This window comes from Hordeum vulgare, chromosome 1H, assembly GCF_904849725.1.
Source record: "Hordeum vulgare subsp. vulgare chromosome 1H, MorexV3_pseudomolecules_assembly, whole genome shotgun sequence".
In the NCBI taxonomy this organism is placed as follows: Eukaryota; Viridiplantae; Streptophyta; class Magnoliopsida; order Poales; family Poaceae; genus Hordeum; species Hordeum vulgare.
The window spans coordinates 33,069,226-33,080,963 of record NC_058518.1 but is presented as its reverse complement, the minus strand read 5'-3'; positions in this window follow the sequence as shown (position 1 = coordinate 33,080,963).

Below are 11,738 nucleotides of genomic sequence, written 5' to 3'. Positions count from 1 at the left end.
TAGTAACCATAGAGGCATGTTTACTCAGAAGCTTAAGATCATTGACATTTCTGTCCACACAAGCACTTAAATGACTAAGCATACGAGCATTCTGTTCCAATCGTCTGCCAACATAATCATTGAAACTTTGTTGTTTGGCAACAAAGTTATCAAATTCCTCCAGGCATAGGCTAGCAGGTTTATCAAAAGGAATATCACTCTCATCAAACCTACGTAGAGAATTTACTTCTACTACCTGTATCGGGTTATCAAGACCATGGATCTCTTCGATAGGTGGTAGATTTTTGACATCTTCAGATTTAATGCCTTTCTCTTTCATAGATTTCTTAGCTTCTTGCATATCTTCAGGACTGAGGAATAGAATACCTCTTTTCTTCGGAGTTGGCTTAGGAGGTGGTTCGGGAATAGTCCAAGCATTCTCATTGCACATGATGTTATTCAATAGAATCTCAGCTTGTTCTACGGTTCGTTCCCTAAAAACACAACCAGCACAACTATCTAGGTGGTCTCTAGAAGCATCGGTAAGTCCATTATAGAATATATCAAGTATTTCATTCTTCTCAATAGGGTGATCAGGCAAAGCATTCAGTAGCTCGACGAGCCTCCTACAAGCTTGTGGGAGACTCTCTTCTTCAGCTTGTGCAAAGTTGTATATTTCCTGCAAGGCAGCTTGCTTCTTATGGGCATGGACATATTTCTCAGAGAAGTAGTAGATCATATCCTGGGGGCTACGCACACTACCAGGAGCAAGAGAAGTGAACCAAGTCTTAGCATCATCCTTTAGCGAGAAAGGAAACAGCTTAAGGATATAGTAGTGGCGGATCTTTTCCTCACTCGTGAATAGGGTGGCTATATCGTGCAGTTTGGTAAGATGGGCTACAGCCATTTCAAACTCATAACCGTGAAAAGGATTAGATTCGACCAGAGTGATTAACTCAGGGTCGACAGAGAATTCATAATCCTTATCGGTCACAAAGATAGGCGAAGTAGCAAACTTCGGGTCGTATTTCATCCTAGCGTTCAAAGATTTTTCTTTCCACTTGAGCAGTAATTTCTCAACATCATAGCTATCTTTACAAGCAAGAAAGTCCTCAGCTATCTCTGCCTCCATAACATAACACACAGGCATATCAGGCAATTCATGCAGGCAAAATAGCAGGTTCTACTTCAATAGTATCAGCAGTTTCAAAAGTATCATCACATCTAGCAGCAACTCTAGCAATTTATGTATCAAGGAATGCACCTAGTGGCAAAGAAGTATCAAGCATAGCATCATCATAAGCATCACGGGCAGCAGAAGTAGCATCATCAAGCACAGGCGACATATCAAGATTTCTAGCAGGAGGTGGTGTCGCAAACTTACTCATAACTGAAGGTGAGTCAAGTGCAGAGCTAGATGGCAGTTCCTTACCTGTCCTCGTAGTTGAGGGCAAGACTTTAGTTCTTCAATCTATCGGATTCCTCATAGTGACCAGCAGACGTAAATCCCAAGTGACTCAGACAATATAGTTGTGCTTCCCCGGCAACGGCGCCTGAAAATAGTCTTGATAACCCACAAGTATAGGGGATCGCAACAGTTTTCGAGGGTAGAGTATTCAACCCAAATTTATTGATTCGACTCAAGTGGAAGCCAAAGAATATTCTCAACTATTCGCAGTTGAGTTGTCAATTCAACCACACCGGAAAGATTTAGTATCTGCAGCAAAGTATCAGTAGCAAGGTAGTGTCATAGCAGCAGTAGCAACAGTAACGAGTAGCAGCAAAGTGACAGCAGTAGCAACAGAGTAACAGTAGCAGCAGTGACAGCAGTAGCGGCAAAGTAAAGTACCAAGGACCAGTAGGAAAAGACTCGTAGGCATTAGATCGGTGATGGATGATTATGCCGGATGCTATTCATCATGCAACAGTTATAACACGGAGAGATATGTAACTAGCTCCAGTTCGTCAATGTAATGTAGGCATGTATTCTGTATGTAGTCATACGTGCTTAGGCAAAAGAACTTGCATGACATCTATTGTCCATCCCTCCCGTGGCAGCGGGGTCCTAATTCAAACTACAGGATATTAAGGTTCTCCTTTTAATAAAGAACCGGACCAACGCATTAACACGTAGTGAATACATGAACTCCTCATAATATGGTCATCTCCGAGAGTGGTTCCGGATATTGTCACTCCGGGGTTGCCGGGTCATAACACATAGTAGGTGACAACAACTTGCAAGATAGGATCAAGAACACACATATATTGGCGACAACATAATAGGTTCAGATCTGAAATCATGGCACTCGGGCCCTAGTGACAAGCATTAAGCATGGCAAAGTAGTAGCAACATCAATCTCAGAACATAGTGGATACTAGGGATCAATCCCCGTCAAAACTAACTCGATTACATGATAGATCTCATCCAACCCATCACCGTCCAGCAAGCCTATGATGAGATTACTCACGAACGGTGAAGAGCATCATGGAATTAGCGATGAAGGAAGGTTGGTGATGACGATGGCGACGATCTCCCCTCTCCAGAGACCAGAACCGACTCAGGATCTGCCCTCCAGATGAAGAATAGGAGGTGGCGGCGCCTCCGTATCGTAAAACGCGATGAACTCTTCTCCTTGATTTTTTTCGGGCGAAACGGACTAAATAGAGCTGGATTTGGAGGCGGTGGAGTTATGTGGGCCCCACAAGCCTGCCAGGCGTGGCCAGGGGGGGCCCGTGCCTGGTGGGCTTGTGGGATCCATACTCCACTTCCTTCGTTGATTCTTGCGCCAGTATTTTTTATATATTCCACAAAAATTCTCCATAAATTTTCAGGTCATTCTGAGAACTTTTATTTCTGCGCAAAAACAACACCATGGCAATTCTGCTGAAAACAATGTCAGTCGGAGTTAGTTCCATTCAAATCATGCAAATTAGATTCCAAAATAAGGGCAAAAGAGTTTGGAAAAGTAGATACGATGGAGACGTATCAACTCCCCCAAGCTTAAAACCTTGCTTGTCCTCAAGCAATTCAGTTGACAAACTGAAAGAGACAAAAGAAAAACTTTTACGAACTATGTTTGATCTTGTTGTTGCAACTATGTCTAACTCATAACCAGAATTTCAACAAGATCATAAGCTAACCACATAAGCAAATGACATCTAGGTCTCATGGTAAACTCATATTAATGGCATAATCAACTAGCGAGTGCTACTACAACAACAGACCTTCCCTGGTACGGCGCCAGGAATCCTGCTGCTACGGCTACGCCTTTAGGGACTTCCTTGGCAAATATGTAAAGGATTTCCCCGCGACCTTGGAGCCTTACGTTGGTGTTCCCTTGAAGAGGAAAGGGTGATGTAGCACAGCGGCGGTAACTATTTCCCTCAGTTTCGAGAACCAAGGTATCGAACCAATGGAAGATCTCGACAAGTCACAAGTACATGCACAAACACAAAGAGTTTACACCCAACGCTATGAAGGGGTTGTCAATCCCTTATAGATTGTTTGCAAAGTGAGAACTCAAAGCAACAAAGTAAACAAGCAAAGTAAAAGTGAAAGTGGAAACGATAGTTTTGAATAGACCCGGGGGCCGTAGTGTTCACTAGTGGCTTCTCTCATGAAAGCAAGTAGATGGTGGGTGAACGAATTACTGTCGAGCAATTGATAGTATCGCGCAAAGTCGTGACGTTATCTAAGCAATGATTAAATATATAGGCATCACGTCCAAAACAAGTAGACCGATACTTTCTGCATCTACTACTACTACTCCACACGTCGACCGCTATCCAGCATGCATCTAGTGTATTAAGTCCAAAAGAACAGAGTAACGCCTTAAGCAAGATGACATGATGTAGATGGACAATCTCATATCTATGATAAAAGCCCATCTTGTTACCCTTGATGGCAACAACACGATGCGTGCCTTGCTGCCCCTTCTGTCACTGGGAAAGGTCACCACACGGTATGAACCCAAAACCAATCACTTCTCCCATTGCAAGAATCATAGATCTAGTTGGCCAAATAAAACCCAAGACTCGGAGAGACTTACAAGGATATCAAATCATGCATATAAGAAATCAACAAAGACTCAAATATAATTCATAGATAATCTGATCACAAATCCACAATTCATCGGATCTCGACAAACACACCGCCAAACAGGATTACATCGGATAGATCTCGATAAACTCTTCTCCTTGATTTTTTTCTGGGTGAAACGGACTAATAGAGCTGGATTTGGAGGCGGTGGAGTTTTGTGGGCCCCACAAGCCTGCCAGGCGCGGCTAGGGGGGGGGCGCGCCTAGTGGGCTTGTGGGCTCCACGCTCCACTTCCTCCGTTGATTCTTGCGCCAGTATTTTTTATATATTCCACAAAAGATCTCCGTAAATTTTCATGTCATTCCGAGAACTTCTATTTCTGCGCAAAAACAACACCATGGCAATTCTGCTGAAAACAGCGTTAGTCCGGGTTAGTTCCATTCAAACCATGCAAATTAGAGTCCAAAACAAGGGCAAAAGAGTTTGGAAAAGTAGATACGATGGAGACGTATCAATGGGCACCAAAGGACAGCAACATATCCACAAGCAAATGAAACCAATCATGGCAATTTCACCAATTAGCCCATAGGACAAAACGGATCTACTCAAACATCATAGGATAGCCAGATATCATTGGGAAATAGTATGTAGTGTTTAGTACCATGTTTAAGTAGAGAGTTACAGTGAGAAAAGTGTTGGGGAACGACGCATGGGAAACAAAATTTTCCTACGCACACGCAATTCCTATCATGGTGATGTTCATCTACAAGAGGAGATTCGGATCTACATACCCTTGTAGATCGCACAGCGGTAAGCGTTAAGAAACGCGGACGATGTAGTGGAACATCTTGCGTGATTCAAATCACCGTAGTCATACACTCCATCCCACGATCTCATCACGATCCGTCCCGCGAACTTCTTCGCGATCTGTCCCGCGATCTCATCCTGATCCTTCCCGATCTAGTGCTGAATGGACGGCACCTCCGCGTTCAGCACACGTACAGCGCGATGATGATGTCGGCCTTCTTGATCCGGCAAGAGAGATGGAGAGGTAGATGAGTTCTCCTATAGTGTGATGGCGCTCCGGAGGTTGGTGGTGATCTATTCCAGCAGGGCTCCGCCCGAGCTCCGCAGAAAAACGATCTAGAGGGAAATCTACGAAGTAGAGGTATCGGGATGCACGTGGCAAAAGTCGTGTCAAAAACACCCGAGATCTTCAGTATATAAAGGAGGAGGGGAGGGACCTTCCCTTGAGGCTCAAGGGAGCCTCAAGGGTTCGGCCGAAGGGGGGAGGAGTCCTCCTCTTTTGTCCCACCTCCTCTCCTTTTTTTCCTTTTCTCCCTTGTTGGTTTTTTTCTTCTTCCTGCGCAAGGGCCCTCTTGGGATTGCCCACCAGCACACTAAGGACTGGTGTGCCCCCACAAAGCCTTTGGGCTTCTTCCCGTGTGGGTGGGCCCCTCCCGGTAGAACTCCAGAACCCATTCGTCATTCCCGGTACGATGCCGGTAATGCCCGAAAACCTTCCGTAACCAAATGAGACAAACCTATATATCAATCTTCGTTTCCGGACCATTTCGGAAACCCTCGTGACGTCTGTGATCCTATCCAGGACTCCGAACAACATTCGGTAACCAACCATATAACTCAAATACGCCTAAAACATCGTCGAACCTTAAGTGTGCAGACCCAGCGGGTTCGAGAACTATGTAGACATGACCCGAGACACTCCTCGGTCAATATCCAATAGCGGGACCTGGATGCCCATATTGGATCCTACATATTCGGAAGATCTTTATCGGTTGAACCTCAGTGTCAAGGATTCATATAATCACGTATGTCATTCCCTTTGTCCTTCGGTATATTACTTGCCCGAAATTCGATCGTCGGTATCCGCATACCTATTTCAATCTCGTTGCCGGCAAGTCTCTTTACTTGTTCCGTAATACAAGATCCCGTGGCTTACACTTAGTCACATTGCTTTCAAGGCTTGTGTGTGATGTTGTATTACCTAGTGGGCCCCGAGATACCTCTCCGTAATACAGAGTGACAAATTCCAGTCTTGATCCACACTAACTCAATGGACACTTTCGGAGATACCTGTAGAGCAGCTTTATAGTCACCCAGTTACGTTGTGATGTTTGATACACACAAGGAATTCCTTCGGTGCCAGTGAGTTATATGATCTCATGGTCATAGGAATAAATACTTGACACGCAGAAAACAGTAGCAATAAAATGACACGATCAACATGCTACGTTCATTAGTTTGGGTCTAGTCCATCACATGATTCTCCTAATGATGTGATCCCATTATCAAGTGACAACACTTGCCTATGGTCAGGAAACCTTGACCATCTTTGATCAACGAGCTAGTCAACTAGAGGCTTACTAGGGACAATGTTTTGTCTATGTATCCACAAAAGTATTGTGTTTCCAATCAATACAATTATAGCATGGATAATAAACGATCATCATGAACAAATAAATATAATAATAAGTAATTTATTATTACCTCTAGGGCATATTTCCAACAAAAATAGGTGTTACACCGCTTCATAGAGGGGGAGACTTGGTGTTGACGGCGACAAGATTGTTGATGTAAATCATCGTCACGATCCTTGCCCCGACGGCACTCCGGTGCCACCGAGAGAGAGGGGGAAAGAGCCTCCCTCCTTCTTCTTATTCCTTGGCCTCCCCACTAGATGGGAGGAGAGTTCCCCCTCTGGTCCATGGCTTCCATGGCGGCGGAGGGGCAGGAGCCCCTCCGAGATTGGATCTCTCTCTCTGTTCTCTTCTGTTTTGCTCTCCTGTTTTCTGGCCCTCGTTGTTTCTTAAATTCCCGAAGATCCTTAACTCCAATCGGGCTAAAAAATTTACATGATTTGTTTCCATAAATTATCTTTTTACGCCCAAAGTAGAGCCCCAACTAACTTAAGGGGTGGCCACTAACCACCACCGTGCGGGAGGGGTGTGGGTCGCGGCTTGGTATCTAGTCGAGGTCTTGGGCCTCCGTTGACGTTGATTCCAACTCCCAATAATCACATATATCCCAACATAATTATTCGTAATTTTTTATCGCATTTGGACTTTATTTGATATAGATATTCTGCGAAACAAAAAAACATGCAACATATAGGAACTGGCACTAGGAAGTGGATCAATATGTTAGTCCAATAAATCATATAATATGTTGCCAAAAATATGTGAAATTTGTATATTATTAGCATGGTACAATCAAACATTATATATACGACGGAGATGTATAAAATACACACTTTAATGAGGTGATCTAAGCTTTTGGTTTTATACAAAGTTTATGAAGAAACTTGTAACTACAAGAAAGTGAGTAGGAGCACTATAGCATTTCTGATAAGTATATGTGGATGACATATTGTTGATTGAAAATGATGTAGAATTTCTGGAAAGCATAAAGGGTTGTTTGAAAGGAGTTTTTCGTAGGAAGACCTGGGTAAAGCTGCCTGCATATTGAGCATACAGATCTATAGAGATAGGTCAAGATGCTTGATAAGACTTTGTCAAAGCACACACTTTGGCATGATTTTGAAGGAGTTCAAAATAGGTAGGTCAAAGAAGGATTTCTTGCATGTGTTGTAAGGTGTGAAGATGAGTAAGACTCAAAACTTGACCATGGCAGAAGAAAGAGAAAGGACGAAGGTCGTCGCCTATGGCTCGGCCATAGGCTCGATACTGTATGCCATGATGTTTACCACATGTGATGTGTGAATTGCCATGAGTCTAGCAAGGGGGTACAACAGTGATCCGGAGTGGATCACTGGACAGCGGTCAAAATTATCCTTAGGTACCTAAAGAAGACTAAGGAAATGTTTCTCAGTAATTGAGGTGATAAAGAGTTCCAAGTGGATCACGGATGTAGCATCTACAATATGACATATAGATTTCCAAAGTACGCATGGATCTGAATGTTGCAGACCCATTTACTAAAACCTGTCTCACAAGGAAAACATGATCAAACCCCTGAAGTCATTGCTTATGAATCACATGGCGATATGAACTAGATTATTGACTCTAGTGCAAGTGGGAGACTATTGGGAATATGCCCTAGAGGCAATAATAAATTGTTTATTACCATATTTCCTTATTCATGGTAATTGTTTATTATCCATGCTAGAATTGTATTGATCGGAAACTGAGATACATGTGTGGATACATAGATAACGTCGTGTCCCTAGTGAGCCTTTACTAGACTAGCTTGCTGATGAAATATGGTTAAAGTTTCCTAACCATAGACATGATTTTTCATTTGATAACGGTATCAAATCATTAGGAGAATTATGTGATGGACAAGACCCGACCGTAAGCATAGCATTTGATCATATCACTTAGTTTATTGCTACTGCTTTCCTCATGTCAAGTATCTATTCCTAAGACCATGATATCATGAAACACCCAAACACCGGAGGAATGTCTTGTGTGTGTCAAACGTCACTTCATAACTTGGTGATCATAAATATACTCTACAAGTATCTCTGAGGGTGTATGTTGGGTTGGCATGGATCAAGACTAGGATTTTCACTCCGTATGACGGAGAGGTACCTCTGGACCCTCTCGGTAATACAAGATGACAGGAAGCTTGCAAGCAATGTGACTAAGGATTTAGTCACGGGATCTTGTATTACGTAATGAGTAAATAGACTTGACGGTAATGAGATTGAACTAGGTATAAGGTACCGACGATCGAATCTCACGCAAGTAACATATTGCTAGACAAAGGGAAATACATATGGGATTAGTTGAATCCTTGACATCGTGGTTGAGCCGATGAAGATCTCTGTTGAATATGTAGGAACCAATATGGGCATCCAGGTCCCACTATTGGTAATTGACCAGAGAGGTGTCTCGGTCATGTCTACATGGTTCTCGAACCCGTGGGGTCGCACGCTTAACGTTCGGTAGCGCTAGGGTAATGTTGAGATATTAATAGTGGAAATTCAGAAAGTTGTTAGGAGTATCGGATGGGATCTGGGACATCACGAGGAGCTCCGGAATGGTCGAAGGTAATTATTTATATATGGGAAGTCATATTCAAGTTTCCGGAGAAAGTTCAGGAATTTTTTGGTAGAGTACCAAGAAGGTTCTCGGGGTTCCACCATGGGGCCCTATGACATGGAAGGGCCCACATGGACCAAGCAATGGGACTAGATCCCACATGGGCTGGCTGCACCATTCCCCAAGGCACATGTTGTTTAAATCTAGAGATAAGATCTTATATTTAAATTTAAAGGATCGAATCTAGAGATAAGATGGTATCTTCATGTTTGAAGGGTTTTCTCCCTTGTGGCCGGACCTAGGAGGGCTTTGGACGCCCTCCCCTGCCCTCTAGCCTATATATAGATGGGGAGGTGCATGGGGCAGACAACCCTTCACCCTTGGTCATTCGCTCTCCCAAGTCCTCCCACGTGTCTCTGGTACACGCTTGGCAAAGCCGTGTTAGAACTCAGCTGCCACCACCATCATCATGTTGTTGTGTTGGTTCAGGTCTCATCTACCTATTCTCCTTCTCTTGTCGGATCAAGAAGGAGGATACGCCATCGAGCCTAACATGTGCTAAATTTGGAGGTGACACACGTGCGATGCTTGGATCGGATTGGGCCGCGGCGCTGATGTCTACGCACGCTTCTATTCTTCTAGACTATGTTGGGCCTCCAAGCGTAAAGGTTTGTAGGACATCAGAAATTTCCCTCAAGTGGATGACCTAAGGTTTATCAAACTCAGGGAAGTAGAGGTTGAGGATGGTATCTCTCAAGCAACCCTGCAATTAAGATACAAGAAGTCTCTTGTGTCCCCAACACAACTAATACAATTGTGAGTTGTATAGGTGCACTAGTTCAGCGAAGAGATGGTAAAATATGTGTGATAGGTGTGGCAAAGCAAGGTAATATAAATATGAAATAAAAATGGCAGCAAGATAGCAAGTGACAAAAGTGAGCATAAACGGTGTAACAATGGTGGAAAACAAGGCCTAGACTTCATACTTTCACTAGTGGCAACTCCCAACAACATTAACGTAATCTAATCACATGATATTTGCACTAAAACATGCAATGCAGACGCACTTGGAGGTCATTCCTTTGTGATAAAGAGAGGACGAGAATTATGTAGGGCTACAAAAGCACATCTCAGAGTCCGTAGTTCTCATCTATGGATTTCCCAATGTCATTGCGGCTATCCAAAGAGAGTACCACAATCACCACAACATATCTCAAGGATAGTCAAAAACAAGCACCAAGAGACTCTCAATCTTCAATTAATTCACAAAATAGGAAATCACTCATGAAAATATTCTTCTAATACATGTCCAATAGACCGCTATCATCATGGTCTCGGGGAATTATACTAGATAAGATCAAGTAAGTACATCAATCCAATACATAGAAGAAGGGAAACATCATGGGATCATCCTACGTTAACATAGACTATGATCACAATCAAAATCACATCATGGGAGAGAGAGATGACCACATAGCTACACGTAGAAGACCTCAGCCCCGAGGGAGACTACTCACACATGGCCATGGTGAGCAAGAGGTTGATGGAGAGCTACAGCCCGGAGAGGAGACGGCGGACGACGGCGGCAATGGCGGCCGACGGCGGCCACGGCCCTTGGCCCCCCTTCTTCCTTGGATATGGTGCTGTCATGGAGGTGGTTGTCCACCCCAAGGCGGCTGCCTGGGAGGAGGAAATCTCGTAGCTCTTGGTGGCCCTCAAGAAATCAGTTTTTTCCTCTCCTTATATGAGTCGGGACGATTATCCTTGGCCCTCCGATTGATGCCCCTTTGATCCAAGGGCTCTTGGGCACCTCTAGAACCTTCCTAGGAACCCCTCTCAGCCCTAATGAGGTCCATAAGTCGTGGCTTGCCGAATCCATCTAATATGGTAAGACTTGGACTCAATCACGTCACCGATTTCCGTAGTCCTGTAATCAGATATTTGTCCTCCAGTAAAACGGAATTTCCTGGTACGTCTGAACTTCAAATGGCACAACTTTTGCATCTATTATTTTTCCATTTGACGTCATATTCAAGTTGGAAACAGACAATCTCTAAAATCTGTAGGGGGGGCAGATTTCAGGAAAGTCAGAGTCCCACTCCAACAAGGTTTCCTCTTCTATTTTTGATAGTTCCTACACATCAAAGTGTAAAACAAGAACATTGTGCACTTTTGCAACTATTAGTAGGTTAGTACAAATAAACCATAAACTTAATATAAAAACAATTATCAAAAGCATAAAAGTAGCATGAAACCATCAAAAATTACAGATACGTTTTGGACGTATCAGGCGCGAGTACAACTGCGCCAACCACGATCTATAGATCGCTAACGCTTTCGGTCTACAAGGGTATGTACACACCCCTCCCTCTCATTGCTAGCATCGCCATTGAATATATGTTGGGTGTTTCATAAGAAAAAATGTGTTTCTCACGCAACATTCCCCAAAAAGTCCTTCGCCGGGCGCCCCCGCGAAACCCAGAGTTTAGTCCCAGTCACCCGTGGAAGGGTGCGACGGCCGGCCTAAATAGCCGCGTCGGCGTGTGCCCTTAAGCTCTTCTTGTTAGTCGCTCCCTGCCGCTGCCCTGTGAGGGCGCCTATTGGTCGCGAGGCCAACCTAAGGAAGGCGCACGCACACAAGCTATATCTCAGAGATGGCGTCCGCTCTACTGATCCGCTCTTCTCAACTTTGA